This window comes from Pan paniscus, chromosome 4 (assembly GCF_029289425.2).
Source record: "Pan paniscus chromosome 4, NHGRI_mPanPan1-v2.0_pri, whole genome shotgun sequence".
Classification (NCBI taxonomy): Eukaryota; Metazoa; Chordata; class Mammalia; order Primates; family Hominidae; genus Pan; species Pan paniscus.
This window is the reverse complement of record NC_073253.2, coordinates 87603967-87625289: the sequence shown is the minus strand read 5'-3', so window position 1 is coordinate 87625289 and position 21323 is coordinate 87603967. Positions and strand designations below refer to the sequence as shown.

Below are 21323 nucleotides of genomic sequence, written 5' to 3'. Positions count from 1 at the left end.
ATCTCTAAGGAATATACATCTTTTGAAATATTGGACCTCATTTTATATTTCTGATATCAATTCTGCCAGTAAGTTACAACTAGATATTTAAATAAAATGAAAACAACAACAACAACAAAAACCCAGCAATGACATCAGTGAAATTAACTCATTTTATCCTTCTTTAGTCTTGACTTTTATGACATTCTGGAGTAGATATTTAGAAAATAATTTAAGAGGATAAGACCCAATCATGTCCAAAACAAATTGTTTTGCCCCAAGATCAGTTTTTCATGAGCTGTATTTGTTTTGTTTTTCCAGTCCATAAAAATACTTTCAAAAAATATCTCAGCAGTAGGCAGTAGACAATGTCAGAAAAAAGTAATCTGAGTCCTAGAGCTACATATTCAGCAGATATCATTGCAGCTTTTACCTTAAACATTGTTGAACATGTTTGAATTCAAGTTAAAATATAATGTTTCAGTACATTCACACCTTCTGTCAAAGAACAGTGTCACAAATAATTATGAAGAACTCAGAAAACAGCACAAAAGGCCATCTGTGAGATCTGAACAGATGTAGCTGTTCAAATCCTTTGTTCACATTGAAGTTGGGAACTCTCAAGTTTTAACAATTGGTGTTTAGATGTGTGGAAACCAACAATGGAAAAAAAATCAATTGTAGGAAAAATGATTTTTTTTAATTTGGGTTATTTAAAAGTTCTTTTTCTTATTATACATAATTTATTCCTTTTATACATAAAAATGATTCCCTGTAAGAAAAATAAAACTACAATAGACACAATAAAAGATTAAAACAGAAGAAATAGCAACCATTAGAAATTCCTTTATGTCGCTAATCAGATTTAACACTTTGTATTAGACATAACACAATTGAAAGATTAGAAAGATGTTGTTGCTAAGAATAAGGACGTGCTGTCTCCTAAATCAAGTGTTCAGATGTGTTTATTCTTCTTCATTTTCAATAAAAGCATCCTTTAAGACTGTGGTCTTAAGCTTTACCACACTTTGGACTTCTTAGAAGATATTGTTTAAAATCCTCTGTCTGACTTTACCACAATTAATCAGAATCTTTGGAGATAAGACCCAATTATTATTCAGGTTTCACTTATTTGGTTATCACTTCCCAAGTGATTCTCATATGCAACCAAGTTTAAGAACCAGTGTTTTAAGAGCTCTTGTGAGCTAGGTATAGGTGGTGTTTGAAATAAAAGTTTATGTAAAAAAGGAAATAAGCCAAAAAATAACTATGGATGTTATGGATTATAAAATTAGTAAGTGTACTATTGTCATTAAAACATTAGCGTTTTCATAAAAGTTGATGTATATTAAATTACCTACTTTTCATTTCCTGTATGAAGTCATATATAGAACTCAATCACTTAATGAAAGTTAAAATGTGGAAATTAGTAGATATACATCTTTCATTTACTTTAAGACAAAAGACTAAAATGTTTGAGTTGGAGAATTAATGGAGGTAACCTAGTTAACTTTCTACAAAATCTCAATTGCATTCTTCAATATCCTTTTAATGAATATTTGATCTCTCAGCATTTCAAGTTTACTTATGGAAGTATAGGCAATATTGTTGGAAATGTTTAATTCTTGGGATATCCTCCTTTACAGTGAATTTACATGTACTTCTAAATTGTCACAGTTGGTCCTCTTTTTGCCTTCTGGATCACTTTGCAACAAGAGAATTGTTCTCTAAACATCTTTCAGTTTTTCATACAAAACTATGGCATGACTTAGCTAAAAAATAAATTCCTCTTAAATAATTAAAATTGCATAGTTGAATTGCTTAAACATGAACTTAGTAATAACCTAAATTAAAGGGAAGCCAAGACATTTGCCTAAATATATAGCAACAATAGTGAAGGAAAACAAAAAGAAACCCTGAGAGAAACTAAGGGTTGAACTGTTTCTCCCAAACTTTGTATGCTGAAGTCTTCTTTTGTTTGCTACAGCTGCAATAACAAAGCACCACAGACTTGGTGTTTTAAGCAACAGAAATATATTTTCTCACAATTCTGGAGACTAGAAGTCTGAGGTCAAGATATTTGGCAGGGTTGGCACAGTTGGTTTCTGTGCAGGTCTGTTTTCTTGGCTTATAGCTGCCAGTTTTCTCCCAGCATCTTCACACGGTCTTCCCTCTGTATATATCTTTGTCCTAATCTCCACTTCTTATAAGTGTACCAAACATATATGATTATGGTCCACTCTAATGACCTAATTCAAACAATCACCATTTTCAAGACCTTGTGTCCAAATATTGTCACATTCTGAGGTACTAGGTGTTTTGACTTCAACATATGGATTTGAGAGGTAGACAATTCAGTCTATATATACATACGTGTATGTGTATATATATATATATACACACACACACACACACATAAAAATTCCAAACCCCTACTATCCCAGAGTATGCCATTCACTGAAAATAGAGTTAGTTGCTGCAGATGCAGTGGTTAAGTTAGAGGAAGGACTTAGTCCACTCCAATGTGAACAGTGTCCTCCTATAAATAATAATGAATACAGACACACACAAGGAGAATGCTGAGTGAAGACAAATGCAGAGATCAAAGTTGTACATCATCTATAAGCCAAGGAATGCCAGCTTGCCAGCAAACTGCCAGAAGCTAGTAGAGAAGTATGGGGCAGATTCTTCTTTGCAGTCCTCAAAAGGAATCAACCCTGCTGACACCTTGGTCACAGACTTCCTGCCCCAGAACTGTGAGACAGTAAATGTCCATTGTTCTAAGCCACCCAGTTTGCAGTACTGATACAGCAGCCCCAGAAAACTAATATACCCACTTTTAGAACAGTCTTTCAACACTGATAAAAATTTAAAAACTAGTTTTATTTTTTATAAAATGAATACTTAAGCATTTGATGAGCAAATCATCTGAAATAATGTGTGTGATTAGGTGTATCATGCCAAAACAAAAGTCACTGAGAAATAACTGAAGTTATCCCTATGAAGAATCCAGAACAGATAATGAACACAGTAATAAATACCAATTGTCCTTAAATGAACTTTCAAATTAAGGTTAAAATTACTTTATTCCTATCTGAGTTATTCGCAGAGCTCTCCTGAATAAGTAAAAAATAATTCGTCACCAGGATTTACTTAATTAGCTTCATCACAATGTTAATTAAATATTTTTAAAAATAAAATGTGGTATGACTTTCTTAATACTTAGCTCACATACAGTTATAATCCTAAGCATATTTCAAAAACTACGTTAAAAAAGCAGCAAAATTCAAAAAATATGCATTTATATGAAGTGATGTTTTATCGAAATTAAACTGTCATTTTCTTTGGGAATCATTTTTTTTTTTTTTAGTTTAGCATATTCATTTTATGTGTCATACTGTGATTCATTTCTCCCACCGAGTTTTCTTCTTTTAACATCTATGAACACTGTGTTGGTTGATTTATATGCGCCCATGATGTCATATTTTTGCCAATATAAAATTTTAAATTGATGTGCATCAATTTCCATGTAAAGTCAGCCTCTCTTCTTCCTTCATAAGCCCAAGTCCGTGAAATGAACAATACATGTTGTAGCCTGGGCAAAAGCACAAATGAAATAAAAATATTGTTATAAGGTGTTCTTATTTATTAAAGTGAGGGGTGTGTTTATTCCACACTTCTCATATTTCCCTGTGGAGAAAACTGTCTTCATGATACACACTTGGCCTCATTGGTTCCTTCCTGGACAGGGTTGACTTTACTTGACTAGTTAGATTGGTAGAAGAAACTGAGGCATACTTATTTTAGCCTCTTCTTTCTTCATTTCCAGATTGGCCAGCTTGCAGAGAAGGCGTATTCTAGTTGCTATCCTATAACCAAATAGAGAGTCTGCCCAGACTTACAGTTGTGAAGATTGGGGAAGTGTTGGGACAGCCAGTCAAAAATACCCCCCTAGGTTTCCCATCCTCCAGCCAGGATTGAACAGATCCAGAGTTAAGTCTCTGCAGACCTGGGTGTGGTATCTTGCCCCCTATGTCGACTAGCTGTGTGACTTTAGGAAAGTTTTAAAAATACAATGTGTCTTAGTTTCTTCAAATGTAAAATGGATCTGATTCTATAATCTCCTTCTTCCAGGTTCTGCACAATAGACATGTGCTAACACACATTAAATTCTTAGAAATTGCATGTATTCAAGAACTGTATTCACTATTATTGATTGCCAACTGATTGCCTTCTATGTTCTGTCCGTAATTGTTCAGAATTTGGCTATAGCAGATAGTAGTATCATTTGTTGACATCTGATTCCCAACATTTTTAGAGCAACAACATAATTTAAAAAATGCAAAAAAGTTACAAAAATTATGGCTATCCCTCAAGGATATATTTTCAGAAACTACTGGGAAACCCTAATCTAGAGAAAGAAAATGAAACTAAATATAAACTCATTCCGATGTTTATAGCATTTTTCACATTATCTAATTAAGTGTAATAAAACCATGGCTATAGTCATTAATTTAGGGAAGGGCTGTAGTTCAAGGGCTGGCTGGTTTAAAGACTTATTTTTGAAACTCTACAGCATACTTTATATCCAACTTCTTCTCCAAACACTGGTAACTCATTGCTTTAGGATGCAGGAATCAATCTCTGCCATTACCATGAAAAAGAATGATTCTCTCACTAATGAGTTGAATTTCCCCCTCTAAGACACCCATGCACAGGTCTTGAGATGGGGTATACGATAATGTTCTTAGTAGCAGTATTCATAAGAACCGTTGTAAACCTGTTTCCTAAAATATAAAATGGAAATGAGTAAGAGAGCTACAACATAACATTGTTATGACCCCAACATGAGAAATTTATGTAAATTTATCAATAAGACAATGAGTGCAGATAAGTGTTTTGTAAAGATTAGACATTGTTCCTTCAAAAATAGTCTCATTTATAATTATGAAATATTATTCCTTCTTGGCCATCTATGCTCAGTTTAAGGATTAAATTCAGCTTATAGCAGAAAATGGACTTTAGGTCAGTTACATCAGTATCCGAATTGCTGAATCTGCAATTTATAAGTTGTGTGACCTTGAAGAAATATGTGATCTCTTCTGAATTCCAGCTTCTTCATTTATCAAAGATGTTACTGCCACCTATCGCAACTACCTCAACATAATACAAACCTATGTGATATGTGTAGCCGTACATTAAATGTGTGGCTATAGGAGCAGTATTGTTACTTTACTGCCTCATTCTTCTTTCCTGATTACATACAAATAATATATGTGAGTTTTTATGAGAAACTAGCCATTTAATGATACAGGGTTACCCTTCAGAAGGTCTTACTTGAAAATTTATGAAATACACACACATATATACACAGATGTTTAAGAAGCCTTGGGAGAAAAATTATATTTACATATAAAATAGAAATTTATAGGGAAAATGTGCTGCTTAAAGTATACCACATCCTAAAATGTGCTATTATATACTATGCCATGGTATATTATAATTAAAGTATATAAATCCACCCCGAATGTCATCTTTCAAGTTTTAGTTCCTAAAGTAGTCTTCTATACATGTGTGTGCACACACACAAACTTTATATGCCAAACAACTTATTTTTACACATTATATCAGAAAACAAATCTCGTTAGAACTTCTAAATAAATTTGAATTGATCCATCTATTCCTGTAAAAAATAGGTTAAAGTTAAGTGATTTTAACACATCCATGATTGAAAATTGTATTCTCTTAGTTTAATTGAAAAATGAGTGTTTACTCAAAAAATGAGTATTTACTCATGTGTCCTCTTGGGCTTTGGTGTATCAACATACTTGTTGGAGTTATTGCAAATTAATCTGGAGAAGTGTCTATACTAAAAGTTATAAGATAGTCTTTAAGAGATTAATAACAGAAGCACTAGACCGGGATCAATGACTACGTCTCTGACTCAAATATTATTTTGGAATAATTCCAACATAAATATAATTCATATTCTGATTTTCTATTATCTAACAATTATTTGACCATGTCACTTAAATTACCTAAAGTATTTAAACATTTTGAGCTCAGACTCCTTACCTAAAAACTAGAATAAAGTTTTAGTCCAAATCATTGTTATAGAGATTTAAAATGTCATTTTGTATGCAAGAATAAAAACATTTGTTATTTCCTCCATCCTAACCCACATTAACAAATTTTAAACCATTAATTAATTAGTGTATACTTTAAAATTGAGATATACATAACTTCCTCCAGTTAGATATTTTAGTATACTTACATAATTTGTGTATATAGATGAATGTGCATATATGTATTTTTTAAGTAATATGAGATAGTTCATTGGTTGAATACTGCAAAATCCTTTTTGTGTTATTTGCAAAAGATATTTGCAAGAGAGATAATTGTATTTAGTTTTGCTGTTGCCTTTGCTTTTTTTAAGATTCAAATTTTTAACAAAAATATATGCTCTTAATAGCATTCTTTATATGCACACACATCTGTGATGTTATTGGAAGTAAAGTATGTTGTCTGTTAGAGTCAGCATTTTTTTTACTTTAAAATTTATTTTAATTGAGGGATATGTTTTCAAAAAAATGCTATGAATATTTTTCCTTGTTATAGTTTAGTCAGCATTTTCACATATGTATCAGATAGATTAGGAAAAAACTGGCAATACAACCTGAAGGCTGAAAGTTTAAACACACACACACACACACACACACACACACACACACACACACACGAAGCCTAGAAATACAGAAGTCATAGTTGTCATAGCAACATAATCTGGCTACACTCACATTATCCTTTTTCTCACTAGAAATATTTTCAAAGCTCCATAGAGTTGCTCCAACTGGAATGGGAATGTAGTCTGTGTGCATTTAATTGAGAACTTTAAGCCACTGTTAATACAGTCCATAGTAACCAGAAGCAATACTTTATTTGAAATTTAATTCAGAGAGTATAATCATTTAGGTGGATTCCTAGTAATTTTATTGTTATGAAATAATGTATAGTTAAGACTAGGCTTTTGCTTCTATTCAGAAGATATAGAGAGACAGCATCCCATAGTAATATTTAAAAATCCTCCCAAGGTTTTACTAAATCTGTTTCCTGTTATTTCCCAGTGGCTTTTCACTGATGTTTATAATAAAGCTGCAGGTGCTAGATATCTTCTTGTACCAGGAAATTTTGTGTGTATTATTCTATATCTTTAATCTGAATATAGGCATGATTCTTTGAATCTTTTGATTCCCCTATTTTCACTTCAAGATACATTATAAAATGAATAATATGTTTAAATGAATTCCATAGTCTGATCCCTACTTGATGTTTTTCTAGAAAATAAATAATAATAACAAAAAAACTTCTACTTTGGAGAACATCAATACGAAGCTCAAAATAATATATTTAGTTTCATTTCAGAAACACTTTTTTTAGCTTTCTTTACTGATTTAACTGATTAAAAGTATTAGTGTAATTAATCACCAAACCAGCACGTATTTGTGTAATAAAAATTATAACGTGAGAAAAATAGTTAATAAGACTTAGCTGAAAGAAATAGAAATAGAAATTACTAACAAAAAATATAATATAAATGAGAGTGAGCTTCAGTGACTTAAAAGGAGCTGCATCTCTACCTTAAAAAACATCTAAGACAGAATCGACAAACTTATGACATTTTAAGCCTAAGTATTTAACAAATATGACGTGAAATGGTCAAAATGTAATAACTGTTCAAAATATTAAATTTGCCTAGAACTTTTGGTGGGAAACAGACATATTCTTTGTATATTTTAATGAAAATTATTGATCGAATAGTGCAGAATACATGGATTCATTTAGCAATTCATAATTATACAAATGTCAAGCAACAATGTAATTTTCTCTCTCCATATTCAGTGTAAAGTTATTGGAAAGCCTTTGTCCAGTTCTTCATAAAATGAGACACTTTTGAGAGTGGGGTAAGGGGTGTAAATTTCGTTAGTTATGATTATCTGGGAAGAAGTGGCACAGTTCCTGGAGGGTCTGAAAATTGTACAGCAAGGACATGGTACATTGGGTGAGGCCAAGTGAGAGCCCGGTCAGAGTTGATAATATAAAACCTTGAGTAGCTGGAAACTGTTTAGAGCTGGAGAATGCTACAGAGGGGCCACAGCAAGGATCTTGTCCAAGGTTATTAGCGGAATCTATCTCCATGACTCTCAGGGCTGTCTCGTGGAGCAGACGTTACATTATAAAAATCATTTAGGAATCATAAAGTCTATGGTAATGGTCTACTTTTACTAATATTTGCTTTGCTCTAGTTTTGATCCATTGTTGTTTCCTGTGGTTAGAGACACATGCTTTAGGAAATTTCAGGGAAAAGTTATTATCTTAAACCTAGAGTGCAGCCAAATTGACAATGTCTGCTTTGTCCATAAGCAAGATGACCATTTCTCAGATTTGACTCTACTACATTGATATTGTTACATGTAAATAACTGACCCAATGGTGACGAAGAGCAAGCTAGTTACCTTGTATATAGGAGAAAATTCAGTATTGTGATAGACATTAGTTGATGTGTTAAGCTTTGTAGGGGATTTGGAGATTGGTAATCCTTTAAATTATGAAAAATATACAAAAATACCTAACTTCAAGGGGACATGTTTAAAAATGTCATAATTCATATAAAAACAATATATTTCTTTTACCACAAATATGCTAAAATATTGGGAAAAAATAAATATTGCAATAAAACCATGAAATTACACAATCATAGGGACTTATATTAATATGTTAATTACTTCAAAGGCACACAGGAAAAGAAATAAGCTACCAATTGACATTAGACTTCTGCCAGAGCTTTGTGTGTTTGATTTTAATACAATAATAGCATCACCTCTTCCTGGTTCTAATTTATTTTCTCAACTCTACAAGAATAATAATAACATTTCATATTAAACAACTGACATATTTAATGAATTTTGGTAAAGCTGTGTACCAATTTATAAACTAATTTTGGTGTGCCCTTTTTATGTTTAACATGAAAAACTATACATTAATTTCATTATTCCATATATGTCTTTTAAAATAAAGAAAATCACGATTAAAACTAAAGCTCAAATGTCACTAAAGAAAGAAAATTCAAGATAGTTATCATGTTAATTTGGTTTCAATGAGAATTTTCATGTGTAATTGTATTTTTAAATCACTTTCATAAAAGACATACATTCAATGTGTAAAAAGGAAAGAAATCATGAAAATGAATGTATTAGGGCCTATCTAATTTTGTATATAGTGAAATAAACATATATACAACATTTTTGAATTTAAAAATTTTACTTTTTTTTACTTACATTAAAGAAAAAAACTCTGACATTCACAATACTACGTAAAATATATGTCAATGAATGTTGTCCACTTTTCTCCCCCTCTGGACAAATGTTACATTTAAGAACCTATTTTATCATCTTAGAAGTAAATATTTTAGGAGAAGACTAAAATATTCCCAGTATTTCTAAACAGTGAAAACAGAAGCAAAATAAGCACAAGATTTCTGTACAGTAGTCTGCCTTATTGTTGTTTTGTAAGAACACTTAACATAAGACCTATCGTCTTACAAAATTTTAAGTATAAACCTGCAGTATCATTGGCTATAGGTACTATGCTGTAGAACAAATCTCCAGAAGTTATTTATTATACATAACTGAAACTTTGTACCGTTTAACCATCACCCCTCCATTTCCCCCCAGCCCCTGGCAACCCACATCCTTCTTTCAGCTGCTTTTCAACCCTCTGTTATGAAGTATTTAACATTAGTGTGAACTAGTACAATGGAGTTGTGTACTCTTAGAATCTAAACCTGATTCCAACACTTACTTGCTTTGTGACCTTAAGTAATTTCCTTAAACCATTAGCTTCCAGATATATAAAATGGGGTACATTATGTTACTATACCTTGCTTGATGTAAGGCAGAATAAATGACATTAAATTAAACCTCTTGCTCAAGGACTAATGTATTCCAAGATGTCAAATTCAAATGAAACTTGTGATTTCTAAATTAGAATGTTACATAATTTGATTTGGGGCAAACAGGAATAAGTTCTTACATAATTGAATTTAATATTATTTTCAGTTTCTTGTAAGAGAAAGAGTTTCCTTGTTGGTATGAACACTCCTTACATTGCAGTGTAGTCTTACGTATTTGGAAATTGAACACTGTATTTAACAGGAAAAGAAGCTCCTGATTCCTTAGTTTTATACCATTTACTTTACATAACATGGATCTTACTAGCTCTCTTTATAGGGGATTTTCTTTGCTTGAATTACTTTACTAATTTGTTCAGCATTAACCACTTTTCCTACATGATCGAGAAATTGTTCTTTTATATAAATACACATGTATATATAAATACACATGATCATGTATTTATGCTAAACATATCTTCTCCAGTTATAGATTCATTAGGTAAAAAGAAAAAGTTCAACTCTAATTGTCTTAGGGTGAGTTAAAAGGCTACTGCTTATGATTCCCACTATATCTATGGTAATGATTGTTAAAAGTCACTTTTAAATATTTGATGTTTAAAATGTGTGTTTCAAGAAAACTTATTAGCATCTTCATTGTAAATATAAAATAAATTATTATGAGTATTTTTAGGACTGATATATTTACAACTTATTCTAAATGAGGAAAAGACATAAAAAAACAGAATCATGTACATTTTGGAATCTGTTATTGATTCCTTCCGTAGATGTTTTAAAACTTAATCTCCCTGGACTTGTGTTGGGGAAAGGCTTAAATGAACAATTTTGTGATTCAAAGAATACTTGTATACTACCATTCCATGAGCTAAGATTACCTATAGAACTGAATAAAAACTTTAATGATAAACTTGCAAATTCTTGTGAGAAAGGCAATATGTCTTGAAAAGTAATGCATTAAATGAACATTGAGATATTGTTAAACATCCCTATTAACAAAAACAAAATATAAGAATAGTATTTTTTAGAAACAATAGGGGATTTCAAGTGCCTTCTCTATTCTAATTTGAAAATATCGCACAATGTGACACCAAAGTAGAAGAGAATTTAGAAAATGATTCACACTGATATCTAGTGTAACTCAGGAGATATTTATTACAAAAGGTTATTTCTGAAAATTAACCATTGTTTTGCTTGGACTGAATCATCCTCTCTAAAGGTAAGTCTACTTGAAGGAAAATTTTTAGATGACTTTCAATGAAGGGGAGCAGTTTTCATGAAACATACCCACAAAATCAGGTCCAGGGATTGTCTTTGAGAAAATCTTCTGTTTGAAAATCTGTGATGAACATTGTAGATTCTTTGCTTTTACATTTATTAATTTTAACATGCATGTTTCTAGAGATTTGAGGTTAAGTTTTAATGAAACAAGCATGCTATTTCCCATATTTGCTATTTTTATTATTAGCATTATATCCGTTAGGATGCTTTTGGTAGGAAACCTCAGAATATTTCAAACCAAACTGGTTTAAATGGTAAGTTTTGTTGTTGTTGTTGTTGTTTTTAATTCTGAAGTATGTCTAGAGGTAGGGTGGGCTCCAAGATTGGAGGTTGCCTTTCAGCCTCCATCATCTCATGCAAAATGTGAAAAGCCTTTGCTTTTAAGTTAGCCTCCCTCAGTATTGTAAGATGGATCCAGCAGATGGAAGAGTAATATTCACATCTGTATGTGTCTCCTTAGGAGCAATGACAATTTTCTAAAAGCTCTCTCAGCATTCTTCCTTCTATACTACATGGTCAAGCATTGGATCAGAAACTCAGTGATACACTAATCTCTAACAAGTGCAAGGGTTTACCACCATTTGGGTTGGAATAGATACTGTGGATTGAATCATAAAGACCTCCATACAGAGAATTTCTTATGATGAACAAAATGCTTTAGAAAGCTTAAGAACAACAGACCAGGGGCAGTGGCTCATGCCTGTAATCCCAGCACTTTGGGAGGCAGAGACAGGTGGATCACCTGAGGTCAGGAGTTCGAGACCAGCATGGTCAATATGGTGAAACCCTGTCTCTACTAAAAATACAGAAAGTAGCTGGGCATGATGGCAGGTGCCTGTAGTCCCAGCTACTCAGGGAGGCTGAGGCAGGAGAATCACTTGAACGTAGGAAATGGAGGTTGCAGTGGGCTGAGATTGTGCCACTGTACTCCAGCCTGGGTGACAGAGCAAGACTCCATTTCAAAAAAAAAGAAGAAAGAAAGAAAGAAAGAAAGAAAGAAAGAAAGAAAGAAAGAAAGAGAGAGAGAAAGAAAGAGAGAAAGGAAAGAAAAGAAAAGACTTTCCAAGAAGAAAAACAAGAACAAGGGGTTTATTGTCACTGCAATCAAGATCCTGAGGACCAGAGGAGTCTGAGTATGAGCTGCCCTCTGTCTTAAGGAACAAGAAAACCAAGGGAGAATAGCAATAAGACAAAAAAGCGAAATAAGACCACATGGCTTGCTCTAAAAAGGAAGCTGGTGAAGAATCAGACTGGACCTAATCTTTAGAAAGCCTGTGGAAATATCTTCAAAAAATAGTAGATGAAAAATGGGTTACTCTGCTATTTATCTGCCTAGGATAGCCAAATCAGACAATCTACAAAACTTTCTCCACCAGGAGGTCTCCATTTTCTACCTTTGACATTCAGAATCAACTAAGCATAATATGCTGCCAGAATTAATTAACAGACATATATCAATAAATATCAATACATATATTTAGGATCTATTGCACAATTGAACAAGTACATTTATATATTATATATATTATATAATTTTACTATGTTATATATTAATTTCAAATAGATATAAACACATATATATATATTCATATACACAGGTATATTTGCATTCTACTATGTGGTGGTTAATTTTATGTGTCAACTTGACTGGGCCACAGGGTGCCTAGATATTTGGTCAAACATTAATCCATGTATTTCCGTGAAAGTGTTTTGGATGAGATTAACATTTAAATGGAAAGACTGGGTGAGCAGATTGTCATTTCTAATGTGGTTGGGCCTCATTCAATCAGTTGAAAGCCTGAATAGAACCAAAAGGCTGACCCTCCCTCAAAGCAAGAGACATTTCCTCCTGCTCAACTGTATCAAACCAAAATATTAGCTCTTTCCAGTACTTCAGCTTGTCAGTCTTCAGACTGAAACTTACACCGTGAGTTCTCCTGGTTCTGAGGCCTTCAGACTCAGAGGAACTCTGAGTTCCTCAACTCTCCTGGTCTCCAGCTCTCCAGCTTGCTCACTCACACTGCAAATCTTGGGACTTCTCAGCATCCATAATAGCATGGAGATTATATATATATATATATGTATATGTATATGTATATATGTATACGTATATATATGTATATGTATATATATGTATATGTATATATGCACATCTTATTGGATTCATTTCTCTGGAGAACTCTGATGAATGTATGCTATTAAACATAAAATCTTAGGGGAGAATGCTCCTGGCTGGGGGAAGCAGTATTGACACCATAAATTGGAAGAAAAATGATGACATAGAAATGGTCAAATGTGTTTATCTTCTGTGAGAGACAAAAAGCTATTCCTTTCAGGATGTAGTCATCCAGATTTTTAGCATTCTCATTTGTAAGACTGTCTGTACAGGTGAATATTTTTGGAAGACAAATTGCTAAAGGTCATTATACATGAAATGTTTTACTGATCATTTTACTTATAGTTCCCAGGAGTTACATATGTTAAAATATTAACTTTTATGCCTTATATATTAAATGCTTATTAACTTATTAAAGACAGAAAGACATTTTTAAAAATCTTTGTTTGGCATAGCAATTTTTATCTCTACTTCATGAAAAATATATAACATTCCTGTTAAAACTGTCGAAGTCTTCAATAGCTGACATTATTTAGCATTAACTACAGTTAAGTTCTTACTTATCAGTCTCTGGCTACCTAAAGGTTTTTTTTTAATGTGGTATGTCACATTCAGTAGTTTATTAAGTCAGGTTTCTACTGTTGGGCATTTTGTTGTTTGAAATACATTTATAATCCTTCCTTAGAAATAGAATTTATGGTTCAAAGAGTATACATATTTTTAAATATTTTTAATGTAAAACAACAAGTTGCCATTCCAGCACATGTAACACCTCCTAACACAGGCATTATAGAACAGGGTCTCTATGATCAAACCCAAGACAAGCTTCTTATTAACATTTTAAAACTCCAATATAGGCCAGGCGCGGTGGCTCACGCCTGTAATCCCAGGACTTTGGGAGGCCGAGACGGGCGGATCACGAGGTCAGGAGATCAAGACCATCCTGGCTAACATGGTGAAACCCCGTCTCTACTAAAACTACATGGTGGCGGGAACCTGTAGTCCCAGCTACTCGGGAGGCTGAGACAGGAGAATGGCGTGAACAGGGGGGCGGAGGTTGCAGTGAGCTGAGATTGCGCCACTGCACTCCAGCCTGGGCGACAGAGTGAGACTCCGTCTCAAAAACAAACAAACAAACAAAACTCCAGTATAATCATACAATGCGTAAATGTGAATTGTTTAATTCATCTCATTGATAATTAAAAGTTTATATTTTACATTATTTATTTTACAAATAAGTGATTTTTCCTTATTTACATTTAGAGCTTTTTTATAATAAAATAAATGAGGTTATTGTATCACTTTAAAAGGTATGTGTCTCCCAACAATTTTATAGATAGCAACTGTAGATTTTTGTTGTTTGTTTAAATCTTCAACAACCATCTATATCTCTACACATCATCAGGTAAGCATTTAACTTTTGCTTTTTTCAAATAATCTGGTAATCAATTAAAAAAATTGTTAATGTGGCCATATTTTACCACGAATTGAACTGTTCTCTTTATCATGATAGAGTGCCCTTACCAGTTGTGTGACTCTGGGAAGGCTCTGAGACTTTTGGTTTCTGCAACCTCGTCTGTAAATGGGAATAGTAATAGTAAATTCCTAACAGGGTGGGTAGGAGAGTTAGTTAATATATCTATGTAGAAAACTTAAAAAGAACCTGACATATAATTAACACTCAATAATTAACTCGGCTAGCTAAATATATTTATATATTATAAATATTAAATATTTCTAATTGTCAGATCTGCTGGAATTATTGACTTTTCATTGGCCTATCTATAGTTATATTGCAATGAAACATTCTTGTTTATGAAATGTTCCATAAATCATAAAGTCAGGAAAATCACGTCATTCTTCAAATACCACCCATTGCTCTTCTATAGATTAAAATTAGTATCACGGTACTAAGTTTTCAATTGAAGAGTTAGGCAAATAAACTAACAAATAAGCATCCCATTGAGATTTTTTTTAAATTAAATTGCATTAAAGATCACCTTGGGAAGATTTGCAATGTTTTCAAATCTAAATCTTTCACTTAGGAACATTGAAGTTATATAATCTAAAGATAGAAATACCATTTGATCCAGCAATACTGTTACTGGGTATATACACAGAGGAATATAAATCATTCTATTTTGAAGACACATGCACGTATATGTTCATTGCAACGCTATTCACAATAGCAAAGTCACTAAGTCAACCTAAAAGCCCATCAATAATAGACTGGATAAAGAAAATGTGGCACATATACACTATAGAATACCATGCAGCCATAAAAAAGAATGAGATCACATCCTTTGCGGAGACATGAATGGAGCTGGAGGCCATTATCCTTAGCAAACTAACAGAGGAACACAAAATAAAATACCACATGCTCTCACAATTGGGAGCTAAATGATGAGAACACATGGACACACAGAGGGGAACGTATCCACTGGGGCCTTTTGGAGAGTGGAGGGTGGGAGGAAGGAGAGATTCAGGAAAAATAACTAATGGGTACGAGGCTTAACACCTGGGTGATAAATTAATCTGTACAGCAAACCACCATGACACATGTTTATCTATGTAACAGGCCTTCATGTGTACCCCAGAAGTTAAAATAAACATTAAAAAATAAAATAAAATATAATGCAGTGGTTATTTGTCATTCTACAACTAACCTGTATTCTTATAATGACAGAGCAATTTAAAAGGTCAAAAATATTTACCCTGTGTGAGATATAATAATAGGTCCATGTATGAAATATAATAATTGGTTCATCTGTCAATTGAAAAAAATATTTTAATATTTAGTAATTAATTTCTCCAAAGTATTATTAGTATGGGCATAGCAAGAAGACAATTGGTATATATAGAAGTTGTATCTCTGCTGAGTACCACCTAAAGTAGGCATTTAATTGAAACACAGGCTGGCACTTTACACATCATCCTTTGTTAATTGGTCTTTGGAGAATGTTTGGAGGTTTCCAATTATCAATCCCCCAAATCCCACAACAATAACAACAATTTTAAAAAAAGAAGGTCACCTTCTCACCTTCTCTTTCTACTAATGAGTAGTGCCAAAAAGTGACAGAAGGAAGAGCAACTATCACTGTTTTATTATGTTTCTATCTGGTTTATCAGAGATCTGTTTAAAAAGCTGTAAATATGGACATGGTATAAACTTAGCCAAGGTAGGGACTTTATTGTGATTGTGTTTGGAAAATGAAAATCAACACCAAGAAAGAGTTAGACATTACAGGCATGCATGCAAACATATGTATTTCTGACAGTATGTTTAGGATAAATGCAATATATTTAAAACCACATGTAAATGATTTTGAAATATAACAGCCATAAGTATTACATTTGACCATTCTTAATTTTCAGTATTTGTCACTGCAATGTATTAAATTATTTTTATTGTACATCTGTAAAGCCAGCACAGTAACATATTAAATCAGCTTGCAAAATGCATTTGGAAAATTCCATGGTAAGCTTAAAGAAGAAAATTTAACTTCAGATGTTTACATCAGAATTTTTACACCTCAAAGTATGACTGGAAAAGGCAAAAGTATATAATCATTATGTGATAGACACAGACAGTAGCAGCTTCCTAAACACAGCTGTACACAGTGTCATTGTTAGAAACTTAATCCAAGATAAAAACTTTAAAAATTGAGAATGGTAAAAGTATAATGAGGCATTAGGCAACTTGAATTTCTCCTCTGTCTTCCAACATCTACTTTCATTTTGATGTCCTAGTTCATTTCCTCAGTGCTTCTAGATCTTGAAAGTGATGTGTACTTTAATAAATTGAATATGGGTAAAAATTAGTTACAACTAGAAATGTCATGCCATGTAAATAATTTTTATATAAGAAAAATGGTTAAACACTTATTATATGTTTATTTTACAGAAAGCCTTACCTATAATCAATAACATGTGATTTTTAAAATGATGGTAATATTCAAACGAAGAAAATGTCCAAATGGATTAATATTGTACTCATTTGGTATGTTTCCCCATTTATAAACAGTAAAAGACCAGGTGTAGTGGCTCACACCTGTAATCTGAGCACTTTAGGAGGCCAACATGGGCAGATTGCTTCAGTTAAGGAATTCAAGAACAGCCTGGGCAACAAAGTGAGACCCTGTCTGTACAAAAAAAAAAACTACAAAAATTGGCTGGGTATGGTTCTGTGTGCCTGTAGTCCAAGTTACTCATCTGGGAGGTGGAGGTTGCAGTGCAGTGAGCCTAGATTGTGCTACTACCCTCCAACCTGGTAATAGAGTGAGACACTGCCAAAAAAAAAAAAAAAAAAAAAAAAAAAAGAGAAGAAAAGAAAAAAATAATGGTAAATAATGAAACAATTAACTTATAGCCAAAGTTGCATTTGAGTTCTTGTAGCTTATGATTTCTTCAATAAAAGCATTAAAAATATGTGATTCTTAAGAATGATTTATGATTCCTAGTGTTTTAAACTTTGCCCTTGCAGCAAAATAGAACTAAAAATTTCTTATGAATCCAAGTATTTTATTTTTCAGAATGTATTCAGGAATAAATGGATAGATAGCTATAGGAATAGGGTGTGCTTGCACTTTTCAAATTCTTATATTCTGGTAATTCAAGAAATGCTATTTGTCTCCATCTAAATAAATTTGAGTAGAGAAGAATTGGTTCCCATAAAGAGCACACATTAGCTATAATCACTGAAAGAAAACTGATAAAATGCCAAAGTGAAGATGTTTGCCACTGAGATGGCTTTGGAAAAATAAAATGTTTAAAACTTTTTCAAGAGAATAAACTATTTGAAAGGTATATTTAAATAAAATATGTGTAAATTGAAACAAGACAAAAATAAGCATTTTTTTAAATGGAACAGCTGAGCTGATAAGCATAAATTCTATTTTCTGTATACAACTGAATAAATTGACTTTTAGTGTCACACTGTTTTAAGTGAAATATAGGAGCTGGTGCTGAAACACTTTAATATTGGAAGTGGTTACATATAAAAGAAGATGATGGAATACACAAGACATAAATGAGTAGACTGGATGTAGCAAAGTGCTCCCAAAATATAGATAATACTGGCAGCACAGAAAATGAAGACTCAAGTAAAATATTTGTGAGACATGAGTGAATAAGGAAAAAAAAGATAAAGATAAAAGCAGGGTCTCAAAACATTGACCTGCTCAGTATAGAATACTGTGTGAATGAGAATAAAGATGTATTTCGTTTTCTTCTGGGCCCTGTTTCCAGAAGCTTAATGAAAGACTTAGGCTATCTTTTATAATTCAAAGGAAGAAAAGCACACTTTTAAGATCTAAAGAAACCTCTGTGTATAGAGTACACCAAGGACTCAATTTCAAGTATCATATCCACAGAAATGAAATCTTAAGATAAATATTAGTAGAGACTGTGGCGATTGTAATGATGTGATGAAATTTCCATATTAAGTTTATTATGGTAAATGCCTCTCACCAAATCTCTTCTTTAGAAATGCTGTTTCATTACATTTTAGTGAGAACATAAACAAAAACAAGCTTTCTCAATGTTTTAGCGTAGGGGCTGTTTGACTTCAGTTCATCAGTTATTGACTGCCTTCATGCCAGGCTATTTTTGCTGGAGTCACAATACCTGTCCTTGAAACTCAATGGGCTGGGAGACAAAGAAGTATAGTACAAAAGGCCTATGATAGAGATATCATTGATGTGGGAAGGTGAGGAGAGGTGTCGACTTAGGTTTTAAACACAATGCTCTCAATGCTTTTAGGACAACTGCAAGGAGGGGCTAATTGTGCAATATTTGGCCCTGGTGGGCGTGTTGGAGCTGACAACTGACTGATGCATTGGCATTTGAGTTGTAACGTGCAAGCAGAAGTTGAAAGTATGATCAGCAGCAACAGCATGAGCACAGCACAGAGGCCTGAGGGCCTGGCCCTGAAGCAAACGGGTTCAAAGAGAGACCTGTCTGAAGTGCAGGTGAGAAATGAGTCTGAAAGGGACATATGGTCCCAAGGTTAGAAAGTCTATTGTCTTAAACTACTTTGATTCACAGAATGCTTTACTAAGGTGGGGCAACATTTTATGCTTTGATGAAGTATAAAATAGCATAATTGAAATACTGATGTTTCCTCAAATTCTTTTTAGTTTCAAGTGAATGATTTTCATGGACTTGCAGATTTAAATGCTACAAGAACTGGATCATAAAACCAAAGAAGAAATGTTATAGGTTTCCTACATAGAGACAAAATAACTTATATATTTCTAAAAGTAAAATCAAATTGGTATTACTAGTATGAGTAGAATACATGTAGTACCCCAGGGACTCCAAATAGGGAAGGCAATGGTATTTAAATATCTACTACGTATGTCACTATTTTTTCTATGAACACAGAGTGATTGCTTCATTCTGTGTTCAGAGAAGGCAAAATTGATTTCTGATAGAATTTGAAAATGGACAGTTAGAAGTGGTCCTGTTCCCCTTGCAGATGTTCAAAACTGCAGACTTCCCTCCTACAACATGCATGCGTCCTACTGTAAATAGGCAGTACATTCTCATTATATTTGATACATTACATTTTCGTATGTTAGCATTATTTCTGAGTTGCATAGACACACACAAAATCACTTAGGCACACATACAATTTTTCAATTCATATAGCTATCAACTTCTTCCACCTTCATTTACCACCTATTCCTTAACCGTTTAGTCTTGGACATATGGCTCTGGTAAGACATCATTCCTAATCTAGTGCACTCAATTTTCCTGTGCAGAAAAACACATATTATACTAAAGTTACATAGGAAAATCTTATAGTAGATATATTTGATTTATGTTGAGGAAGTAAAATGGAAGAGGCATGGATTTTTTTCTTTCCCTGGAGAGATTAGGAAAGTGAACAAAGAGAAAAGCTACTTATTCTGGAACATGACCAAAGAGAGCCACAGGAGATGACACTAAAAAGGAAAACTGGGTTCGCATGCTGTAGAGCCTTGAATATCATGTTGAGAAACTTGGGCTTATAACTATAGGTAAGGGCAAGCCATTTGCAGTCCATAAACCTTGGGTGTAACTTCATCTATTTTCTGTCACACAAAAGTAACTGGATTCAATAGGTAAGAACAACGGGCAAAGAATGCAATTAGAAAGCCATGGCAGTAGTCCAAGTAGGAGGAAATAATATTATCATTATGGTAATAGCAATGTGAATAAAACTAAAGGATTAAAAATATTACAAGGTGTGAGATATGGTACTGGGGATATCAAGAAGAGCCAAAACCCAGAGAGATATTCTGAGTCAAAACTGGAAGGTTCTGATGACCAGTCGAATGTAGGGCAGTGAGAGAGATGGAATAATGGAAAACTACAGTGTTTAGTTTTGGGATACTGATGACACAGTTAAATGGAGAATTCAGTTTGGAAGTACATTGAGGAAGTAAAGTGGAGAAAATGAGTTAGGTTTTCAACAAAATAATAGTAAAATACCTGCAAGATACTAAGATGAAGCCATTTGACACCCGGATAGGTGGCTCTGTAGCTCAGAAGTCAGGTCCCAACTCAACATACACATTTGAGTCAATTAACATTGAGTTGGTATTTAATGTTAGGAAATCATAGTGAAAAAAAAAAGGTAGGGGATAGGAAGGTAGGGAGAGAAAAAATGAGAACAAGGTTTACAACCCTGGAATAAGAAGTAAGAATTTAAAATAAATCTTTACATTTCACAATGTAGGGAAAATGAATGACTTACTGAGGTACTGAGAACAGTTGTTAAGTAGATTTGGAATCACCTGAATAAAATGTATTGGAAAAGGAAAAGAAGTAAAGGGAGAGGAAAAATAAATGGTTTAATTTGCAGGAAAAGTATCGTTTGGGTAATACCTTAAAGAGGCTGCAAGATAGGAGGAAATGTAATTTGTTTAAGATGGGACTTATCGCGTATCTGAAAAAGCACAGTGGTCCCTTTTTGAGAATAATGGAATAACATAGAAA

General features: G+C 33.1%; 1 protein-coding gene across 2 annotated transcripts in view; it reads right to left on the bottom strand.

The window, feature by feature from the left end:
• CDH12 (cadherin 12) overlaps window positions 1-21323 on the bottom strand; it is a 1103355-nt gene that overhangs the window by 980374 nt on the left and 101658 nt on the right. The gene's annotated exons all lie outside the window — the stretch shown is intronic.